Source organism: Bos javanicus, chromosome 13 (assembly GCF_032452875.1).
Source record: "Bos javanicus breed banteng chromosome 13, ARS-OSU_banteng_1.0, whole genome shotgun sequence".
NCBI classification, from domain to species: Eukaryota; Metazoa; Chordata; class Mammalia; order Artiodactyla; family Bovidae; genus Bos; species Bos javanicus.
The window spans coordinates 53,066,778-53,089,578 of record NC_083880.1 but is presented as its reverse complement, the minus strand read 5'-3'; the positions used below and the strand labels follow the sequence as shown (position 1 = coordinate 53,089,578).

Sequence of the window (22,801 nt, the reverse complement as noted above, 5' to 3'; positions counted from 1 at the left end):
TTTACCTGGGATGAAACTATGGTGGAGGTAATGAAGATAACCTCCATTCAAAAGATCCCATGCATGTACTGCTACACTCAGCACCCCAACCCTGCAACAGGTCACCACTGACCCACGCCTCTGCTATGAAGTGAGATAATAAGATTTCATTAATGTTTCTACCATTTTAAGTTGGGCTTCCCTGGTGGCTCAGAGGTTAAAGTGTCTGCCTGGAATGCGGGAGACCCAGGTTTGATTCCTGGGTCGGGAAGATCCCCTGGAGAAGGAAATGGCAACCCACTCCAGTACTCTTGCCCGGAGAATCCCATGGAGGGAGGAGCCTGGGGGGCTACAGTCCATGAGGTCGCAAAGAGTCGGACACGACTGAGTGACTTCACTTTTACATACAGCCAAAAGTCCATACAGCCATACAGCCACTCGATCATTGAAAAAACAAGAGAATATCAGAAAAACATCTATTTCTGCTTTATTGACTATGCCAAAGCCTTTGACTGTGTGGATCACAACAAACTGTGGAAAATTCTGAAAGAGATGGGAATACCAGACCACCTGATCTGCCTCTTGAGAAACCTGTATGCAGGTCAGGAAGCAACAGTTAGAACTGGACATGGAACAACAGACTGGTTCCAAATAGGAAAAGGAGTACTTCAAGGCTGTATATTGTCACCCTGCTTATTTAACTTATATGCAGAGTACATCATGAGAAACGCTGGGCTGGAAGAAGCACAAGCTGGAATTAAGATTGCCGGGAGAAATATCAATAACCTCAGATATGCAGATGACACCACCCTTATGGCAGAAGGTGAAGAAGAATTAAAGAGCCTCTTGATGAAAGTGAAAGAGGAGAGTGAAAAAGTTGGCTTAAAGCTCCACTTTCAGAAAACGAAGATCATGGCATCTGGTCCCATCACTTCATGGCAAATAGATGGGGAAACAGTGGAAACAGTGGGAGACTTTATTTTTTGGGACTCCAAAATCACTGCAGATGGTGATTGCAGCCATGAAATTAAACGATGCTTACTCCTTGGAAGGAAAGTTATGACCAACCTAGACAGCATATTAAAAAACAGAGACATTACTTTGTCAACAAAGGTCCGTCTAGTCAAGGCTATGGTTTTTCCTGTAGTCATGTATGGATGTGAAAGTTGGACTATAAAGAAAGCTGAGCACCATAAAATTGATGCTTTTGAACTGTGGTGTTGGAGAAGACTCTTGAGAGTCCCTTGGACTGCAAGAAGACCCAACCAGTCCATCCTACAGGAAATCAGTCCTGAATATTCATTGGAAGGACTGATGTTGAAGCTGAAACTCCAATACTTTGGCCACTTGATGGGAAGAACTGACTCATTTGAAAAGACCCTGATGCTGGGAAAGATTGAGGGCGGGAAGAGAAGGGGATGACAGAGGATGAGATGGTTGGATGGCATCACCGACTCAATGGACATGAGTTTGAGTAAACTCCAGGAGTTGGTGATGGACAGGGTGCCCTCACGTGCTGCAGTTCATGGGGTCGCAGAGTCAGACTCGACTGAGACTGAACTGAACAGCCAAAAGCTTCCTGACTGGTTCAGTATAAAAGTTGTCTATAACCTGCTTTTTAACTTAGTTTTTAAAAAACTGTTATTGCAGTTTTGCATTTCTTACTCATTTGCTCCCAGCCCCCACTTCTGGGGGTCAATCCATTAGAAGGGAGGATTAATAACTGGTCAGGTAGGGACTTCCCTGGGTTCCAGTGACTAAAACTCCACACTCCCAATGCAGGGAGCCTCAATTCTTTCCCTGGTCAGGGAACTAGATCCCACGTGGTGCAACTAAAGATCCTGCGCACTACAACTAAGGCCTGGGCACAGCCAAATTAATTAAAAAAAAAAAACAAAAAACTGGTCAGGCAACTGCCGGGCTCCAGCAGGGAATCTGGAAAGTAGCTACTCTCCCCAGATTAGGGCCACTGGAGGGCAGAAGGGAGAGATCCTAGAAAGGGGAAGGCCCTGCACAGCTGCAGGAGCAAGTGCCAGATGAGGTCAGGGTCTAGAGAGCACCTGCAAAGGCCAGCAGGTAGGCAGATCCAAGGCCCTGAGGGAGGGAAAGGTTGAAACTGGAACTGGGGACAAGAGAGCCTATGCAGATAGGAATTGGCTTCAGGGCAGCAGGGTCCCCTCCAGACCTGGCATGTCTCACTTAGTAATCAGGTCCTAAAAAAAAGGTATTCTTAATGACAATGCTGAAAGGAAACCTATTTCCATTATACTGAATAGGAAAAATCATACACATATTAGCTCAAAACCCTCAACCAATTGCCTGAAATTTTACTAAAACTCAGTAAAATGTATACACACACACACACACACACACACACCACACATACATTTTTTTGAACCTTTTATTTCATATTGGGTACAGCCGATTAACAAAATGTGATGGTTTCAGGCGAACAGTGACACATGTTTTTTTAAAACTATACACATTAGGTTGTAAGACGCGTAGCATTACTTCCAGATCATCAACAAACTTGTTGTTAGACATTTGCTAAGGGTATGGTAACATGGCCTCCCTCTCTGCTAATGACAGCCAAGGCGCACAAAATGCTTTGTTATCACTCCGTTGACTTTTAAAATTATATCTTCTTTTATTTCATTAGCCAGATATATTTACTGGTGCATGATTTTTATCATCTGTTGTTAGAAAGATAAAGAGGGAACTGAAAACAATTGTATCGGGATTGTGTTTGGAAGTGTATGACAGAAGATAAGAAAAAAGAGGAACGGGGACTTCCCTGGTGGTCCAGTGGCTAAGACTCTTGGCTCCCAATGCAGGGCGCTGGAGTCCAACCCTTGGTCAGAGAACTAGATCCCACATGCACAGCTAAGACCCAGCTCAGCCAAATAAATAAATATTAGAAAGTAAATAAATAAGGTGAAGATTTTTTAAAAAGAAAAAAAGAGGAATGAACGACTGCAGGCTTGTATGTTTCATGTAACAAGGAGTGCTGGGTATGCCTCTCTTTCCTTCTTTCCCCTCTGTCAGAGTGTAAAGACTTTCGTCTTCAGCACTGTAGCCTCAGAATTATTCGATGTTTGCTGTACCTCTAGGCATCATGTCAGTGTTCCAGGCAGGAAGAATGGCCAAAGGGCTCAAGAAAGTGGGGTCTGTTCCTCTACAAAGGCCTTCCTGGGAGTCTCACCCAGTGACCTCTGCACTCATCAACCAGAATCTCCCAGTACTAGAGGTTCTGGGTCACTTGTTTAATTTTTCAATACTTCTACATGTAATTCTGAGCTATCAATTTTATTTGGGATAAAACACAAGACATTTTTCTCCCAAGTAATTTGGTTTAAAATGCTCTATTGAGTTAGAGGGATGTCAATAGATATGCTTTCCTATAAAAACATTTGCCAAAAAAAGTTGCTATAAAGAGACACATAAACACTAAGTTTGTGTGCTATAAATGAACAGTCATTCTACTGGGCAAACATTAACCAGGAAAATGTTCTGCAGGATAAGCCTTAATACTGTGGAGGTTTCCCCTTACATACAATTCTACGTCAACTTTGGTAACAGTTCCAGAGTAAATATGTCATTGTTTATGCCATAATGGATATAAACTGTTCTCTATTGCTGAACATTTAAAATGTTTCCAATTTTTTACAATTATAAACACAACCTCATTTGAACATCTTTGTGCAAACATCCTTACCCATTTATCCAATTACTTCTTTGAGATAAATTAAATCCTTGAAATGAAATGGCTGGGCCAAAGTTTCTGCAAATTAATATTTTTGATCCATATTGCCGAACTGTCCTCCAGAAAGGTGGTACCAACTCCACTACATCTCCACTGCTGGAGCAATGAAAATGCATCACAGTGGCAGGCTGGCCCACCTAGATGGGCAAGAGGATGGGTGGCTCTGTAAACACAGCATTTGGAAGCAGAGAGCTTCCTAGTTACTTGTCAATTACATTTGGAAATGAGATTAGTACATGGAATCTTCCCACTCATCTCTCTGGAGTTTCAAGGTTCCATTCCTGGGCAGATGAAACAATAAAACAAAACTGCTGGAATGAAGTTAATGTGAACCTACCACATTTACACTCATAAATGTTTCCATTTAGGACAGACTTTCAGGGCAGCTTCCTGAAAGAAGCATCAACATCACAGTCCCCAGTTTTTCCTGATCACTGACCCTTCCTTCTTAAAACATGTTGATCTCATCAGCTCCCTTCAAAAAGTATGTTATGATCAGTTCAGTTCAGTTCAGTGTCTCAGTCATGTCCAACTCTTGTTGACCCCATGGACTGCAGAATGCCAGGCTTCCCTGTCCACCACCATCTCCTAGAGCTTGCTCAAACTCATGTCCATTGAGTTGGTGATGCCATCCAACCATCTCATCCTCTGTCATCCCCTTCTCCTGCCTTCAATCTTTCCCAGCATCAATCGTTGCCAATGAGTCAGATCTTCACATCAGGTGGCCAAGGAATTGGAGCTTCAGCTTCAGCATCAGTCCTTCCAATGAATATTCAGGGTTGATTTCCTTTAGGATTGACTGGTTTGATCTGCTTGCAGTCCAAGGGAATCTCAAGAGTCTTCTCCAACACCACAGTTCAAAAGTGATCTATTCTTCGGTGCTCAGCTTTCTTTATGGTCCAACTCTCACATCCATACTAGATGGACCTTTATCAGTAATGTCATGTCTCAGCTTTCTAATATGCTGTCTAGCTTTGTCATAGCTTTTCTTTCAAGCTTTTCCATAAAGTGATGGGACTGGATGCCATGATCTTAGTTTTTTTAATGTTGAGCTCTAAGCCAGCTTTTTCACTCTCCTCTTTCACCTTCATCAAGAGGCTCTTTAGTTCCTCTTTGCTTTCTGCCGAAAGAGTGGTGTCATCTGCATATCTGAGATTATTGATATTTCTCCCTGCAAACTTGATTCCAGCTTGTGCTTCATCTAGCCCAGCATTTTGCATATGTACTCTGCATATAAGTTAAATAAGCAGGGTGACAATATACAGCCTTGACATACTCCTTTCTCTATTCGGAACCAGTCTGTTGTTCCATGTCCGGTTCTAAACGTTGCTTCTTGACCTGCATACAGATTTCTCAGGAGGCAGGTAAGGTGGGTTGGTATTCCCATCTCTTTCTTTAAGTTATGATGCCCCACTCCAAATGTTCTTGAGAACGATGCCTAACAACCTAATAGAACAATTGCTGTTTCACTACATAATCTGATGAAGGTGAAAGAGGAGAGTGAAAAAGCTGGCTTAGAGCTCAACATTCAAAAAACTGAGATCATGGCATCCGGTCCCATCACTTTATGGAAAATCGGTGGGGAAACGATGGAAACATTGTAAAGTGACAGACTTTATTTTTGGGGGCTCCAAAATCACTGCAGATGGTGACTGCAGCCATGAAATTAGAAGACACTCGCTCCTTGGCAGAAAAGCTATGACAAACCTAGACAGCATATTACAAAGCAAAGACATTGCTGACAAAGGTCCCTATAGTCAAAGCTATGGATTTTCCAGTAGTCATGTATGGATGTGAGAGTTGGACCATAAAAAAGGCTGAGTGCTGAAAAATTGATGCTTAAACTGTGGTATTAGAGAAGACTCTTGAGAGTCCCTTGGACTGCAAGCAGATCAAACCAGTCAATCCAAAAGGAAATCAACCCTAAATATTCTCAGAAGCACTGATGCTAAAGCTGAAGCTCCAATACTTTGGCCACCTGATGCAAAGAGCTGACTCATTGGAAAAGACCCTGATGCTAGGAAAGATTGAAGGCAGGAGGGGAGGGGGATGACAGAGAACCAGATGGTTGGATGGCATCATCGACTCGAAGGACATGAGTTTGAGCAAGCTCCAGGAGATGGTGATGGACAGGGAGGCCTGGCATGCTGCAGTCCATGGGGTCACAAAGGTCACGCTCAGACACGACTGAGCAACTGAACAACAACACTACATAATGACAACAATAGCATCAAGACTGATATAAAAGCCAGCACTTAATATAACAGGGAGTCATTGCTTAATGAAAACAGGGTTTCAGTTTGGGATGATGAGAAAGTTCTGAGGATGAATGGTGGTGACGGTTGCACAACACTGTGACTGTACTGAACGCCTCTGAATGGGTCACTTGAGAATAGTTCAAATGATAAGTTTTATGCTACGTGTTTTTTACCACAATGAAAACAATGTAAAAAAAAAAAAATCACTGACTTCGTTTCCAGTCTAGCACACAAGAAACTCAGAAGTTGTCACTGTCCTAACAGAAAGTAAAAAGCCAAAAAATCAACATGTCTTCTTAGGTCTGTACGAGAAATGAGGTCACAGGGAAAATTTCAGCCCCTAGAATTGAAGAGACAGGCAGATACAGAGGGTTAGACTTACTGGAGCAGAAACCTCCACGGAAACCTTGGGTGGGAAAACCTGAACTGTAATCGACAGATAGCTGGAGACTCCGCATGGATGAGAATGAGAGATACAAACTCTAGTGGAATCTAGTCATCAGGAGATCCCTCAGTTTTGTGAACTTCACCTCTGGGAGCCTGACCAAGCTTTCACAGTGAATACTGGAACTTCAGTGAATGTGAGAGAGAAATTCCTTAACGCCTCTGACAGGGGAAGAGGAAATATATGGTATTTTTAAATATGCTAGAGCATTCTGTTCTTCTTAAAAAGACCTGCCTTCAGGAGAAACTATTTTACCAGAGCCTAAAGGGATTGGATCATGGAAAAAGCAAGAGAGTTCCAGAAAAACATCTATTTCTGCTTTATTGACTATGCCAAAGCCTTTAACTGTGTGGATCACAATAAACTGTGGAAAATTCTGAAAGAGATGGGAATACCAGACCACCTGATCTGCCTCTTGAGAAATTTGTATGCAGGTCAGGAAGCAACAGTTAGAACTGGACATGGAACAACAGACTGGTTCCAAATAGGAGAAGGAGTTCATCAAGGCTGTATATTGTCACCCTGTTTATTTAACTTATATGCAGAGTACATCATGAGAAATGCTGGGCTGGAAGAAGCACAAGCTGGAATCAAGATTTCCAGGAGAAATATCAATAACCTCAGATATGCAGATGACACCACCCTTATGGCAGAAAGTGAAGAGGAACTAAAAAGCCTCTTGATGAAAGTGAAAGAGGAGAGTGAAAAAGTTGGCTTAAAGCTCAACAGTCAGAAAATGAAGATCATGGCATCTGGTCCTATCACTTCATGGGAAATAGATGGGGAAACAGTGGAAACAGTGTCAGACTTTATTTTTCTGGGCTCCAAAATCACAACAGATGGTGACTGCCGCCATGAAATTAAAAGACACTTACTCCTTGGAAGGAAAGCTATGACCAACCTAGATAGCATATTCAAAAGCAGAGACATTACTTTGCCACCAAAGTTCGTCTAGTCAAGGCTATGGTTTTTCCAGTGGTCATGTATGGATGTGAGAGTTGGACTGTGAAGAAGGCTGAGCGCTGAAGAATTGATGCTTTTGAACTGTGGTGTTGGAGAAGACTCTTGAGAGTCCCTTGGACTGCAAGGAGATCCAACCAGTCCATTCTGAAGGAGATCAGCCCTGGGATTTCTTTGGAAGGAATGACGCTAAAGCTGAAACTCCAGTACTTTGGCCACCTCATGCAAAGACTTGACTCACTGGAAAAGACTCTGATGCTGGGAGGGATTGGGGGCAAGAGGAGAAGGGGACGACAGAGGATTAGAGGGCTGGATGGCATCACTGACTCGATGGACATGAGTCTGAGTGAACTCTGGGAGTTGGTGATGGACAGGGAGGCCTGGCGTGCTGAGATTCATGGGGTCGCAAAGAGTTGGACACGACTGAGCAAATGATCTGATCTAAAGGGATTGGGGGCAAGAGGAGAAGGGGATGACAGAGGATGAGATGGCTGGATGGCATCACTGACTCGACGGACGTGAGTCTGAGTGAACTCCAGGAGTTGGTGATGGACAGGGAGGCCTGGCGTGCTGCAATTCATGGGGTCGCAACAAGTTGGACATGACTGAGCGACTGAACTGAACTGAACTGAACCTATTGCGGTTTTATCAGAGTCTAATTGGCCTGGGGGAAGGAAAATACCCAACTCCAGTCCTCTCTACCCATTCTGCCCCATCTAAGGGAGGGAAAAACAGACATGCTTGTGAAGCTCATGGCCCAGAGACACAGGCTCACTAGAAGACTGAGACCCATTCATAAGACTGTGGAATGCTTCCCCTCACCCTATACCTTACCACCACTTCACTAAAAACCTGTTTACTAGAGTTCCTTTTATGCAGCTTGGCTTTCAACCAAAAAAACTACAAGGCATACTAAAAGGCAAAAACACAGTTTGATGATACAGGCAAAACATCAGAACCAGACTCAGAAAGAGCAGGGATGTTGGAACGACCAGACTGGGAACACAAAATAACTTTGACTAATATGCTAAGGATTCTAATGGGAAAAGAAGACAACCTGCAAGAATAGATGGGCAATGTAAGAAAAGAGATGGAAATTCTAAGAAAGAATGAAACAGAAACGTTAGGGATAAAAAAGTCTGTAACAGAAATGAAGTGGTCTCTGCCCTCCATGAAGACGCATAACATAAGAAACTTTCCAAATAGAACAAAAGGGTTCAGATAGAGGGCAACCCCCTGATAAAATGTCTGTTCCACATATCATGTGGGTTCAGGCTGGACCAACTCAGACACGTCTCACCCTTCTCCTGACAGATGCTAGAAGGGCTGAATCAGAGGATGGAGGTGTTGCCTTGACCTTGATTTTCCTTCACCAAGTTTAAGTTCATGTTCACAGTATTCAAAAGAGGCTCAGTAAGCCCAGCCTAGTAGGTAACCTAAGGACAGAGGCAAAAAGAGTTTTAATAATTGTCCTATCTTTCCCTGTTCCTTTTTCCAGTCAGCTCACTCTGCCTTCTGCTGCACTTTGAAGTGTATCACAAAGGCTGGAGCTGATTTACTCCTGAGCATCCATCCAGTCCAGCTCTCAACCCAATTAACAAGTGCTTTGCCCTGGGACTGGGCAGGCGGGTGCTGCTAGGATATTATTACTCAGCTCTCCAGCCAGGCTCTTGAGAGAAGAGCGGCCTTTGCATCCAGAAGCAGCAGACACATCTCTTTAAGGGAGATGAGGACAGTGTACAGAGGTCTGAGGAAACCCAAGGGGTCGGTCACCCAACCCAGAAGGGAGGCTAAAGTCAAGGAAGACTTCCTAGAAAACCCAATATTTCTGATAAGTCTAGAATAAAGAATAGGAATTAACTCCATTGTGAAGGAAAAGGTACTCCATTCAAAGTACCTGTGTGTGCAGAGTTCCCGAGGTGTGAGAGGGCAAAATATACTCAAGGAATAAGTGCTGGGAGAGAGCTCAGAAATCCAGTCAATAGGTGGCTTATCACTTCTTAGTGCATCTCAGACCCCCTGGGGACCTGGTGAGTGCTACCTCAGATTTGAGCTCATACGCACACACACAGAAACTGACATCCACTGTCCAAGGATCTCCAGTTAAGAATTCTTTATGTAAGTCAATTCTTCATTCACAGATGCCCAAATAGGCCAAGAGAATGTCAAGGTGGCAGTCACAGCAAAGCATTGCCTCTGCAGCAGTATTTTCTTTGGTCTCTCTTGTTCAGACTCGAAACTCACCTTAAGTGACTAATGATCTTTATTTCAAAGCGAAGCAGGTGAAAGCTGACTGCAAGCTTGGCAAGCATGGAGACAGCTTGACAGCTGATGTGCTTCACTGCGGGGTAATTAAGTGCCAAGTCAGATTTTTCTGAGAAGCCCCAAACACCACAATAGCCAGTCTTTTCTCTGAGGCAGTTGGTTTTCTTCATATAGGGAAGCTCAAATCCCCTCCTTGTGGCAAGGGGGTGGGGGTGGGGGTGGGCAGGGCATGTTGCAGAATAAGCTTAGGAGGAAATATTCTGGAGCTTGTCTGGGAATGAACTCAGGGTGTCATCATTCAGGGTGCAGATTTCCAGTTAATCCCTAAGTCGCAGTCCAGCCTCTACCACACCCTCACCTTTTCCCTATACTGTGGCCACTAAATCTGGGCCCTCGAAGGTGCAGTTTCTGTAGATATTCGATCCCGGGTATCCTCTGAGGGGTGAGTGCCTGACTGCAATGGGTCAAAATGCCACAGAGGCTTGGGGTCAATCCTCTGCCTTGTCTTCACTTCCTCCACTACCTGGTTCTCCCAGCGCCTGAGCCCTCCGGGGTTCCGGGGTGAATGGGCTGTTCCTGGATACACGCCCCTCCTTAGGTAGGACGGTTGACTCTCCTCCATTTTGCCAAATCGTTTGCCACTCCCCAGCCAACTTACTGTCTCCATTTGCTGTCTCAGGGTTGGAGCTGTCTCCTGGTTTCATCAAAGATAGAGAGGGTGCTTGCACGTTCTCCCTGTGGTCTGGAATGGCTTTTATAAAGAGAGAACAGCATAGACATAAGACTCAGCTACTCTTAAATATGCTTAACAATACTGAACTGCACACTGAAGAATGGTGAAGATGCTAAATTTAACGTTATTTGGTCTTTTGCCAAAATTAAAAACAAAACAAAACTCAGCCATCTTAAAACCAGAAGTCTCCCTGTTCGGTTTTCTATGAATTTTGAAAAACAAAAACAAGCCATTTCCTTGAACATCTACTTACGTGTAGAATGTGGATACTTTTATTCCTTCTATACAATTTATTGAGATAATTACAGGGAATATCTAAAGCTGTGGTTCTCAAAGTGTGGTCTTCAGACCAGCTACATCAGCATCACCTAGAAATTTGTTGAAATGCAAATTCTCTGGTTCTACCATAGACCTACTAAATCAGAAATTCTACAATCTGTGTTCTAAAAGCCTCTCCACAACTAAATATTGAGTGTTAGCTTTGTGACTGCTGATAAATAGTTAAATTGTGAGAATCACTCATCTAGAGCAATATGGGGGGAAAGAATGAAATTAAGCATAGGTTGAACATCAAAGGGAGGATATAACTCCATCACATGGAGAAAAGGTAAAGGAAATCATGAAAGTGGGGTAGTAGGTAATTCATAGACTGGCAACCATGTGTCAGGCACCATGCTTGCCCATTTACATATTTATGTAATCTTCAGCTTCCTTGAAAAGAATTATTCCCCCACTTTGCAGATAAGAAAACTGAGGCTTAAGGAAGGTAACTTAGCTTCTTAAGAAGGATTTCAACCAAGATCTGCCTGATTTCTTAGGTCCTTCTCTTTATTTTCCACATCTCCCTCTTTTAAAATTAACCCCAACACTGAGAATATCTCTGGATATGGGAGACAGAGAAAACCAATAACCCTATCCATCCTTCAAAGTAGAACTCAAATGTCACCTCTTTTGGGAAGTCTTCCAATACTACCTTGCTCAAAGTTAACCTTCCCATAGCTCTTTGCACTTACGTGTTTCAGAGTATCTTATATACCTTATTGTAGAAGTTCTCAAATCTTTGGTCCCAGGATCCCTTATGAATTATTGACATTCACAGCAAATGAAGCTTCACCTAAACCCCACAACTTATGCAAAAATTAACTCAAAATGTATGAAAGATTGGATGTAAAATGTTACACTACAAAACTTTTAGAGGAAAAAAAAAAAAAATCTTGAGGACCTAGGGCTGAGTAAAGAGTTCTTAGATTTAACACCAAAAGCATGATTCATTAAGAAAAAAAAAAAAAAAAAGATAAATTGGATCATTCAAAATTAAAACTTTTTGTTCTGAGAAAGAGACTGTGAAGGGGATAAAAACACTAGGAGAAAATATTTGCTGATCACATAACTGAAAAGGTCTGGTATCTAGAATATATAAAGGACTCTCAAAACTCAAGAGTGAAAACAAATAATCCAACCAATTAGAAAATGAGCAAAAGACATGAACAGATATAGCAATGAAAAGGATATACAGTTGGCAAATAAACTCCTTCCTGGATCATAGCCTTGTTGTGGCAAAGGGGCTTGCATAACCCAATGAAGCTATGAGCCATGCCGTGCAGGGCCACCCAAGACAGTACCAGAGCACCTTACCTGTGTCCTGAGAAACCTGTATGCAGGACAAGAAGCAACAGTTAGAACTGGATATGGAACAACAGACTAGTTCAAAATTGAGAAAGAAGCACAAGAAGGGTATATAGTGTCATCCTAATTATTTAACTTATATGCAGAATATATCATGTGAAATGCTGGACTGGATGAATCACAAACTGGAATCAAGATTGCCAGGAGAAATATCAACAACCTCAGATATTCAGATGATACCACTCTAATGGCAGAAAGTGAAGAGTAACTAGAGCCTCTTGATGAAGGTGAAAGAGGAGAGAAAAAACTGGCTTAAAACTCAACATTCAAAAATCTAAGATCATGGCATCCAGTCCCATCGTTTTATGGCAAATAGAAGGGGAAAAAGTGGAAGCACTGACATTTTATTTTCTTGGGCTCCAAAATCATTGCAGACAGGGATTGCAGGCATGAACAATAACGCTTGCTCCTTGGAAGAAAAGCAATGACCAACCTAGACAGAATATTAAAATGCAGAGACATCACTTTGCTGACAAAGGTCCCTATAGTCAAAGCTATGATTTTTCCAATAGTCACATATGAATGTAAGAACTGAATGTAAAGGCTGAGCACTAAAGAAATGATGTTTCCAAACTGTGGTGCTGGAGAAGACTCTTGACAGTCCTTTGGACAGCAAGGAGATCAAATCAGTCAATCCTAAAGGAAATTAACCCTGAGTATTCATTGGAAGCAGTGATGCTAAAGCTGAAGCTCCAATACTTTGGCCACCTGATGCGAAGAGCAGCCTCACTGGAAAAGACCCTGATGCTGTTGCCAAAATCTTGGCTCCCTGTCCACCAATGCCAAATTGAAATATGGAGACAGAGTTTGGAGGAAATAGAAAAGAATAGGTTTATTATTTTTACCAGGCAAAGGGGAAACATAGCAGGATAACACCTCAAGAACTGTGCCCTCCTTTCTCAGGAAAAGGAAGAGGTTTTATATCCTCTTGAAGGTCTTGCTTAATTTTCTCTCCTGCAAAATTTCTGAATGGCCACAGCTGGCATCAGGCAACTCAGCAACTGGTTCTTGTGTCCCTGAAGTTATTGGCCCATGACCTTGCCAAAATGCAGAATGCTACAAGAGAGTGTATGGAGGAAAGTATGCCAGGGACAGAGTATAATATACATGGAATCAGAGAGTAATTAGCTTTGTGAAGGACAAATCCAACTACAAGTTTTTGTTTGTAGTAACAGTTAAAGAATAACCAAGATTGTTTAACTCTCTTAGGCCTGTTTGACTTGCATGTGCCAAAGATTGTTCACTCATTTCTGTTTTGCTGCAACAAATTCCCCCCGTTAGTTATTGCCTCTGTTATCAGTGGAGGAAAGGAAACAGGCATTGTTCTTGTCTGACTGCAGACAAAAACTTCAGTTTTGCTCCATTTGACAAACATCAGCTGCCTGGCCCAGGGGTCCATCCATCTCCTACAACAATGCTGAGAAAGATTGAAGGCAAAAAGAGAAGGGGGAGGTAGAGAAAGAGATGGTTGGATAGCATCACTGACTCAATGGACATGAATTCGAGTAAGCTTTGGAATATAGTGAGGGACAGGAAAGCCTGGTGTGCTGCAATCTATGGGGTGGCCAGAAGCCAGACACAACTTAGGGAAGGAACAACATGTGAAGGTATTTTCAACATTATTACCATCAGGAAATACAAATTAATATCACAATGAAATATCCCTACACGACTATCAGAATGGCTAAAATAAAAAATACCAATGACACTATATGCTGGTAAGGATGCAGAGAAATCAGATCACTCATAAATTTCTGGTAGGAATGTAAATGGTATAGCCACTCAGGAAAAGTTGCTGTGATCTGTTACAAAATTAAGCATGTGCTTACCATACCACCCAGTAACTGTACTTTGGGGCATTTATCCCAGAGAAGAGAACTTAAGTTCATACAAAAGTCTGTACATGAATTATGAACATTCAGGTACTTTATTCATAATAAAGCAACTTTATTCATAATAGCCAGAAATCAGAAACAACCCTAATGTAGAACAATTAAACAAACGGTGGCCCATCTGTGCCTGGAACAGTCCTAAGCTGTAGCAGGAAACACGCTATTAACACTTGCAACAACATGGATAGGTTGCAAAGGAATTATACTGAGAAGACCAACCTCAAAACGTTACATGATGTAAATGAATTATTCCATTTATATAATATTCTTGAACTGACAGAACTACAGAGTGGGAGAATAGGGGTTAGGGAGGGAGGGAAGGAGGTGGCTGTGTCTGCAAAAGGGCACTGAGGCACCCTTGTCACGGAACTGTTCTGTGTCTTGACTCTGGGGGTGGTCACACCAATCTTCACACATGATAGAGCCGCACAGTACTGAACACACTCACAAATACAAGGAAAATGGGTGAAATCTGGAAAAGATGGGTGCAGGGGCCAGTTTCCCATTTGTGATACTGTACTGAAGTTATACAAGACATTACCATTCAGGGAAATTGGATGAAGGGTACTCAGATCTCACCATATTATTTCTCATGATTGCATGTGAACCTACAATGATCTCAAAATTAAAAGTTTAAAAAAAGAACTAAAGGCCATAAGAGTCTTTTGTTTATTTAGGCTCTGCTCTGCTGTGCTTAATCGTGTCTGACTTTGTGTTACCCCGTGGACTGTAGCCCACCAGGTTTCTCTATCCATGGGATTCTCCAGGCAAGAATACTGGAATGGGTTGCCATTTCCTCCTCCAGGGGATTTTCCCAACCCAGGGATCCAACCCAGGTCTCCTACATTGCAGGCAGATTCTTTACCGTCTGAGCCACCAGGAAGCAATATTTAGGCTATATTACCAAATTTGAAGTTAAAAAGGGGGACATTTTAACAGTATTTATTTAGTGACTTATCTTTGAAACAATAATATGCATAAATTTAAAATGTATAAATACATAACAAAACATTCTTGTAAAATACAAGTCTATTTTCAAAAATATTGAGAAGAATGACCATATTTTACAAGTTGACAAACCACTTAAAAGTCTGACTTCAGAGACAACTGGATTCTCATGTCCATTTCTATATGCTGTGATATCACATATCATGCAGCTTCTGGAAAATTCCATTGTACACACATGGAAAATTGAGAGTAAAAGAGGCAAACAGAGTCAATATTCTTATGAAAATAATACAGATCCCCTAAAAGGGTCTCAGGGACCACAGCTGAGAAACCCCTGCACTTGTGTGACACATGTGTTCCTGCACGGAGTGAGGACCAGAGAACATCTTCATCTCTATGTCCAAGCACCTTGCACGGTGACTGGCACAAGGCTGACACTGAACAACTATTTGATGAACCAATGGAATGGTAACAATTTGTTAGCCCTCCAGGGCGTGGGGGACGGGGTAGGGAGGGGGTGGGGAAGAGAGGAGGGGAAGGAGAAAGGAGGGGCCAGGGGACAGATATCGCCAATCTGGTCGACCGTGTATTACTTCAGACATTCAGTTGAGTCAGAATAAAGGTCAGCATGTTCTGGTGTAGCTTGGCCCCACGGAACAAACATTGCTCTGAGAAATCAGTTGGCTCCTGGAGCATGAAACCTGGGTCTGCAATGACTGATTGGCCTTTTGAGAAAGGTCTCGCAGTGTCAGTTTCTCACAGTCTTGAACTTGAGGTCTCTCCACGCTGCTTAGCCTTAGCATGGTGAGGACATGGCTAAATGGGCTGTGCAGAGACACAGTAAACACTTCTCTCTTGCCTTCTTTCTTTCCCCTCGTGCTCCTGACTCCCTAGGTCACCCCCCCACCCCCACCAGCATCCTCAGTGGCCCGTCTCGGTCCACTTGGTCCACAGCTGCTCTGGGGAGAGGAAAACAGCTTCTAGTCACTAGGCTGCCAATTGTTCTCAGTCTCATCCAAGGTATTCACCAAAGCACAGTTTATCAGAGAACGTAGAAAAGGCACAGGCTGGCTTAAAACTGCCTCTAAAAAATACTTTTTGGTATCTGCTTTGTGCCAGACACTCAATCAGATGGTGGGATAGTTTCAGATGATGACCCTTGCCCCCACGTCAGGAAGCCCCGGCTCTAGTGGGGATATGACTTGACTCCACACTGGCTGGGAACAGGGACTCTGAAGTGAAACGAGTTCCTGGTGAGGAGAAATCACCTCTCATAGGATCCAGGAGAGAGGTGGATTGTGTCCTTGAAAGGAAAGAGAAGACTGTTGCCAGGCAGGTGGAGGAACAGCACACCAGAAAGCATTGTATTAGGGAAGATGGTCAATGGTGATCAAGCCAACCTCAGGGAACAGTGGGGTAAGTAAAATGAAAGTCTATCCCTTTCTACCATCACAGTCTAGGCTTAAGTGGTCTTCTGGCCCCGATAGTGAGCCCACAGGGTCAGGGACCCAGGCCTATCCCTCCTGATGCCCCCAACACCTGAGGCCTGGCCCTCATCTGTTTTGTGGTTCAGAACCATCAAGTCAGCCAGTGGGAGTGCACAAGCAGAAGGTAGGCATGCTCCTTCCTTCTGAAGGCACAATTCGGAAGTTGTACACTTTACTTCCCATTTGCCAGAGCATAGTTGCAAGGGAGTCTGGGAAATGCAATTTTAAAATGCAACCGTTTATTGCTCTATAAGAAATTGGGAGACAACTAGAGGTTCCTGCCCCAAGCACAGAGGTGAGAAAGTGGAGGGAGTTTGGAGAAGCCAATAACTAGGTGTGTTTAGAAGTTGTAGGACAGAATAGGAAAGGTAGGCTTGAGTCACAAGTTAGAAAGGGGCCACTTCATTCTGTAAGTCAGGGGTTTCAAACTCGAGCTCACAGCAGCATCACCCTTGCTGGAGCTTAGCCCCTCTTCCAGAGTGTCTGATTTAGTAGGTCTGCAGAGGAGTCTGAAAATGTACATTTCCAACCAGTTCAAGGGCACTGCTGGTTCAAGAACTTTGGTAAATGTGGAGCCAAGGTAAGTTTAGACAGAAGAGCAAGAGAAGAGCAAGAAGAGCAAGTCTGTATTTCAGAAAGCTGATTCTGTTACAGTGACAGGGAACAAACTGTACCAGAACTTCCCAGAGTACTAGAGCTTCTCACCCTCTTGATCCTTAATGTTCCTGAGAAATTTCATTCAAGAAAAATGGAGATGACAAAGAGCTTGCAAAGCAGAGTTCATGGAACTCCAGTGCCCAAGTGCCACTCCCACACCTAAGTTTTTCCATCAATAATAATAATGAGGACCATTTATGTGCCCAGGTTGCCAGATGAGACAGATCAAAAAGTTGGACAATGTCCCGAGGCTGTAGGGATTCGCACTTATCTATCCCATAGGTTGGAGAGAAAAGCGGTACAACTCTTGAAAGGCAGTTGACAATCAAACCAGAATTCTAAACGCCTATACTCTTTGACCCAATGGTTCCATTTCCAGGAATTGAGCATATAGATACACTCATGTTTATGTGCAAAAGACAGGTTATTTAATGCTCATTGTACTGGCAAGAGATGAGAAACAATCTGAATGTCACCCACAGAAGGTTGGTTAAATAACCCATGGTGCATCTAAAAATGGAATAATGGCAACCCTTAAAAATAACGTTAGGGCTTCCCTGGTGGCTCAGTGATAAAGAATCCGCCTATCAATGCAGGAGACATGGGTTCAATCCCTGCTCTGGGAAGACCCCACAAGGCACGTGGCAACTAAGCCTGTGTGCCATAACCACTGACCCTGTGGTCTAGAGCCCGTGAGCTGAAGCAAGAGAAGCCACCGCAACTAGAAGCCCATGCACTGCAATTAGAGAGTAGTCTCCCCTACTCAAAGAAACTATAGAAAAGCTGGAGCAGCAATGAAGACCCAAATAAAAAATAATTAAAAAAAAACAAACAAACAAAAAACAGATCTTAGAAGCCAGTTTAGAATAATCACAGTTAGAGATAAAACATATGTCTCAGTATGTGTGTCAAGGGGCAGAACACACACACACTGAGACATATATTTTATCTCTGTCTGTCTGTGATTATTCTAAACTGGCTTATAGATCTACATTTGTATACATGTCTATATGCTTATGGGCTTCCCTGGTGGCTCAGATGGTAAAGCATCTGCCTGCAATGCAGGAGACGTGGGTTCGATCCCTGGGTCGGGAAAATCCCCTGGAGAAGGAAATGGCAACCCACTCCTGTACTCTTGCCTGGAAAATTTCATGGACGGAGGAATCTGGTAGGCTACAGTCCCTGGGATTGCAAAGAATTGAACACAACTGAGCGACTTCACTTTCCTTTTTCACTATATGCTTATAAATGCAGAGTACATTTCTGAAAGGATTTCAAGAAACAGTCTGCCTCTCAGGATAGGAATTGGAATGGAAGTCCAGGTTGGGAAGGAAACTTACTTTTCACGGTAGCCTTTTTGTTTGATTATTTCAACCCTGCATATGCATTATTTATCTAAATAAATAAACATAGAAGCACTGCCATGTTTTATTTCACTAAATCTTCAGAAAACCTGGAAAGAAAGTACTCTTACTATTCACAATGTACAGGGAGCTTAAATCATTTGGGGAAGGGGCAGAGGGGGAATGGAAGGACTTCCTTTGTAAATATTCCCCCTGGCTGATTTCCAGCTGCCACCCTGACGTCACTGAGCAGAGCTTGGGAGAGATGTGCATGAACAGCTCTCATGAGCCTTGAGGAAACAGCTCCAGCACAGCCTTGTAGGGGAACTTGCACCCCCAAACCAGGCACCATTGACTCTTCCCACTTCATACCTGAAGTGATTATTTCACAACAACAAAACAAATGTAAGCAAATAAACCATTTCAGGACCTAAGAGCAGCTTCCAGGGATCTTTATAGACACTAGGGCATTTACTTACAGTATAAACAACCTGCTTGCACTAAATTTGAAACAGAAACCCAGAAATTAAAATTAAGCATCTGGGTTTTATATTTGCAAATTGCTTTGCCATTCTCTTTATGAAATACTGCACACAGCTATATAAACATAAGGCAATAAGAGAACAATAAATAAATCAGTGTTAGTATTCTGTCAACACAGCCCCACATTCTTATCAGGGCCAGCCATCTAAATTAGGAAGTTGGTTTAGAAACTCTCCCGGTGGCTTTATTTTTTTTTCTTCTCCGGTGGCTTTAATGGGAGAGGGTGAGTGAGAGGATCAGACAGACTCTGGTTTGAGTTGTGTTTCAGCTCTGCCATTTGTGAGGTCCCTCGGGCAAGTCACCTCACCTCTGAGTCTCAGATTACTCATGTGTTAAGTGAGGACAGGGCCCACTATACAGATTTGTACAGGCAAGTTTGCCAAGTTTAATAGATAAGGTTAATGTGTGGTCTACACCTGGATATAAGGCAAGTGGTTTTCACCATAAATTATCCCTCAGAGGAAAGTGGGAATTGCTTTGTATTTCATTTTTTACAAAGCCTCACAGACTTTCGTATTACCTAGACTATCTCACGGAGAAGGCAATGGCACCCCACTCCAGTACTCTTGCCTGGAAAATCCCATGGACGGAGGAGCCTGGTGGGCTGCAGTCCATGAGGTCGCTAAGAGTCGGACACGACTGAGCAACTTCACTTTCACTTTTCACTTTCATGCATTGGAGAAGGAAATGGCAACCCACTCCAGTGTTCTTGCCTGGAGAATCCCAGGGACAGAGGAGCCTGGTAGGAGGCCGTCTATGGGGTCTCACAGAGTCGGACACGACTGAAGCGACTTAGCAGCAACAACAGCAACAGCAACAGCAGCAGCAGACTATCTCAACTACTATATTTTTAAAGTTATTTTCTATGTATTTGTTTGTTCAGCTTCACCAGGTCTTAGTTGTGGCACGCAGAATCTTTAGCTGCAGCATGCGAACTCTTAGCTGTGGCAGGTGGGATCTATTTCCCTGACCAGAGAGTCTTAGCCATTGGACCATCAAGGAAGTCACTCTTCAATTACTTTAAACAACAAAGTATTGTTTGCAAAAGACCAATTTACAGAAGTCACCTGATGAAGGGGTTTAAAAAGAGTTTTTGACACAGATGTAGTCATTATACTAGAGAAGGCAATGGCAACCAACTCCGGTACTCTTGCCTGAAAAGTCCCATGGACGGAGGAGCCTGGTGGGCCACAAGCCATGGGGTCACTAAGAGTTGGACACAACTGAGCGACTTCACTTTCACTTTTCACTTTCATGCATTGGAGAAGGAAATGGCAACCCACTCCAGTGTTCTTGCCTGGAGAATCCCAGGGATGGGGGTAACCCTAGTGGGCTGCCGTCTATGGGGTCACACAGAGTCGGACACGACTGAAGCGACTTAGCAAAGATGCAAGCCTCATAAAGAGGACTTTAAAAAGGATGTTGTGATCACAAATATCAACCAATAGGACACACAAAAAAACAATACTGTCCTAAGATTAAGTGAACTGGGACTTTAAGTATAAAATATCTCAGTGACAACATCATATAAAGCTCAGAAAGTTCTGGATAACAAACAAATTATATAGGAGTGAAATGTATGTCATCTAGAAAGTGAGTTGGGTGATTCAGAAACCATCTGCCCATGAAATTTTCCAGGTAAGAATACTGGAGTGGGTTGCTATTTCCTATTCCAGGGGTAATAAAGATATGAGGTCAAAGATGCACAGGATGAGATGCAATAAAGATGTTTTGTAAAGTGTCAGATTGGGGGAAAAAACAGTATTTCTAAATTAATATATAATATATGTAAATAACATTTAAGTATATTAACAATATTTAAAACATGTACATACCTAAAATAATGCATATTATACATAGACATTTGATAATTTCATCGACGTCTTAAGAATTTATACATTCAAGATGGGCCTCCAAATATTTTCTTTTTTGCAAACTTCTCATTGTGAAAAATGGGAGGATCATTTTATATTGGGGTTCACCTATCATGGAGACATGTATTCAAAAGCACTTAAAACTCACAAAGCTCTGTGTGGTTGTGACAGGTACTATTAGGGCTGATAATACAATTTTTTAATCATGATTGTTCTCCCACACATTGGGTTCTTTAGTTGTGCTCTTCTAAGCACTTACCTGGATTGGAATTTCCTAGTCTTCAGTGGAATTTCTTAGTTGTGTGATCTTGGGTAAGTTGCCTAAACTCTTCTGCCTCAGTTTCCTCATCTGTAAAATAGAGATAAAGACAGTATCTCAGAGGGTTAAGAATTCAGCAAATTAGTATATGTAAGAAATGTATGGGGAGTATGGAGCATAGGTGCAAGTTATTACACATAAAATGGATGTACAACAAGGTCCTACTGGGAACTACAGGTCCTACAGAGAACTATATTCAGTGTCCTGGGACAAACCATAATGAAAAAGACTACAAAAAAGAACGCATATATAACTGAGTCACTGTGCTATGCAACAGAAATTAGCACAACAGTGTAAATCAACTATACTTCAATTTAACAAGTGGTGCTGGGAAATCTGGTCAACCACTTGTAAAAGAATGAAACTAGAACACTTTCTAACACCATACACAAAAATAAACTCAAAATGGATTAAAGATCTCAACGTAAGACCAGAAACTATAAAACTCCTAGGGGAGAACATAGGCAAAACACTCTCCGACATACATCACAGCAGGATCCTCTATGACCCACCTCCCAGAATATTGGAAATAAAAGCAAAAATAAACAAATGGGACCTAATTAAACTTAAAAGCTTCTGCACATCAAAGGAAACTATTAGCAAGGTGAAAAGGCAGCCTTCAGAATGGGAGAAAATAATAGCAAATGAAGCAACTGACAAACAACTAACCTCAAAAATATACAAGCAACTCCTACAGCTCAACTCCAGAAAAATAAATGACCCAATCAAAAAATGGGCCAAAGAACTAAATAGACATTTCTCCAAAGAAGACATACAGATGGCTAACAAACACATGAAAAGATGCTCAACATCACTCATTATCAGAGAAATGCAAATCAAAACCACTATGAGGTACCATTTCACGCCAGTCAGAATGGCTGCGATCCAAAAGTCTACAAGCAATAAATGCTGGAGAGGGTGTGGAGAAAAGGGAACCCTCTTACACTGTTGGTGGGAATGCAAACTAGTACAGCCACTATGGAGAACAGTGTGGAGATTCCTTAAAAAACTGGAAATAGAACTGCCTTATGATTCAGCAATCCCACTGCTGGGCATACACACTGAGGAAACCAGAAGGGAAAGAGACACATGTACCCCAATGTTCATCACAGCACTGTTTATAATAGCCAGGACATGGAAGCAACCTAGATGTCCATCAGCAGATGAATGGATAAGAAAGCTATGGTACATATACACAATGGAGTATTACTCAGTCACTAAAAAGAATACATTTGAATCAGTTCTAATGAGGTGGATGAAACTGGAGCCTATTATACAGAGTGAAGTAAGCCAGAAAGAAAAACACCAATACAGTATACCAACGCATATATATGGAATTTAGAAAGATGGTAACAATAACCCTGTGTACGAGACAGCAAAAGAGACACTGATGTATAGAACAGTCTTATGGACTCTGTTGGAGAGGGAGAGGGTGGGAAAATTTGGGAGAATGGCATTGAAACATGTATAATATCATGTATGAAATGAGTTGCCAGTCCAGGTTCGATGCATGATACTGGGTGCTTGGGGCTGGTGCACCGGGACAACCCAGAGGGATGGTATGGGGAGGGAGGAGGGAGGGGGGTTTAGGATGGGGAACAAATGTATACCTGTGGCGGATTCATTTCGATATTTGGCAAAACTAATAC

General features: G+C 42.5%; 1 long non-coding RNA gene across 1 annotated transcript in view; it reads right to left on the bottom strand.

Moving 5' to 3' along the window:
* The window catches only part of LOC133259367 (uncharacterized), a 38,047-nt gene extending 16,868 nt beyond the window's left edge, over positions 1-21,179 (bottom strand). Inside the window, exon 1 of the long non-coding RNA XR_009740377.1 lies at positions 21,093-21,179. This is a non-coding gene — a long non-coding RNA (uncharacterized LOC133259367). The remainder of the gene's footprint in view (positions 1-21,092) is intronic.
* Positions 21,180-22,801: the final 1,622 nt, after the last annotated feature.